Below are 1,714 nucleotides of genomic sequence, written 5' to 3'. Positions count from 1 at the left end.
GATGGTAGATGTAGATGGTAGACATTAGATGTAGATGGTAGATGGTAGATGGTAGATGGTAGATGTAGATGGTAGATGGTAGACGGTAGACGGTAGACATTAGATGTAGATTGTAGATTGTAGATGGTAGACGGTAGATGTAGATTGTAGACGGTAGATGTAGATTGTAGACGGTAGATGGTAGATGGTAGACGGTAGACATTAGATGTAGATTGTAGATGGTAGACGGTAGATGTAGATTGTAGATGGTAGATATAGATGATAGACAGTAGATGGTAGACAGTAGATGTAGATTGTAGATGGTAGATGGTAGACGGTAGATTGTAGATTGTAGATGGTAGATGGTAGATGTAGATTGTAGATTGTAGATGGTAGATGGTAGATGGTAGACGGTAGATGTAGATGGTAGATGGTAGATGTAGATGGTAGATGGTAGATTGTAGATGGTAGATGGTAGATGGTAGACGGTAGATGTAGATGGTAGATGGTAGATGGTAGATGGTAGATGGTACACGGAGACGGTAGACATTAGTTGTAGATTGAAGATTGTAGATGGTAGATGTAGATGGTAAACATTAGATGTAGATTGTAGATGGTAGATGGTAGATTGTAGACGGTAGACGGTAGACGGTAGACGGTAGACATTAGATGTAGATTGTAGATTGTAGATGGTAGATGTAGATGGTAGACATTAGATGTAGATGGTAGATGGTAGATGGTAGATGGTAGATGTAGATGGTAGATGGTAGACGGTAGACGGTAGACATTAGATGTAGATTGTAGATTGTAGATGGTAGACGGTAGATGTAGATTGTAGACGGTAGATGTAGATTGTAGACGGTAGATGGTAGATGGTAGACGGTAGACATTAGATGTAGATTGTAGACGGTAGACGGTAGACGGTAGACGGTAGACGGTAGAATGTAGATGGTAGATGGTAGATTGTAGACGGTAGACGGTAGACGGTAGACAGTAGATGTAGATTGTAGACGGTAGATGTAGATTGTAGACGGTAGATGTAGATGGTAGACGGTAGACATTAGATGTAGATTGTAGATGGTAGATGTAGATGGTAGACATTAGATGGTAGATGGTAGATTGTAGATGGTAGATTGTAGACGGTAGACGGTAGACGGTAGATGTAGATTGTAGATTGTAGATGGTAGATGGTAGACGGTAGATGTAGATTGTAGATTGTAGATGGTAGACGGTAGACGGTAGACGGTAGACGGTAGACAGTAGATGTAGATGTTTTATTTCATTTTTTTTATTTCACCTTTATTTATTTAACCAGGGAGCCTAGTTGAGAACAAGTTCTCATCTGCAACTGCAACCTGGTCAAGATAAAGCAAAGCAGTTCGACACAATCAGCACAGAGTTACACATGCGGGGCTTTACCTAGCAGAGACTTGTAGATGACCTGGAGCCATTGGGTTTGGCGACAAGTATGAAGCGAGGGCCAGCCAACGAGAGCATACAGATAGCAATGGTGGGTAGTATATGGGGCTTTGGTGACAAAACGGATGGCACTCTGTGATAGACTGCATCCAATTTGTTGAGTAGAGTATTGGAGGCTATTTCATAAATGACATCGCCGAAGGCTGTTGAGTCTGCCAATAAGAATGTTGTGATTGACAAAGTCGAAAGCTTTGGCCAGGTCGATGAATAGGGCTGCACAGTAATGTCTCTCATCGATGGCGGTTATGATATCGTT

Source organism: Oncorhynchus clarkii, chromosome 8 (genome assembly GCF_045791955.1).
Source record: "Oncorhynchus clarkii lewisi isolate Uvic-CL-2024 chromosome 8, UVic_Ocla_1.0, whole genome shotgun sequence".
Taxonomy (NCBI): Eukaryota; Metazoa; Chordata; class Actinopteri; order Salmoniformes; family Salmonidae; genus Oncorhynchus; species Oncorhynchus clarkii.
Note: the sequence above shows the minus strand (reverse complement) of the source record.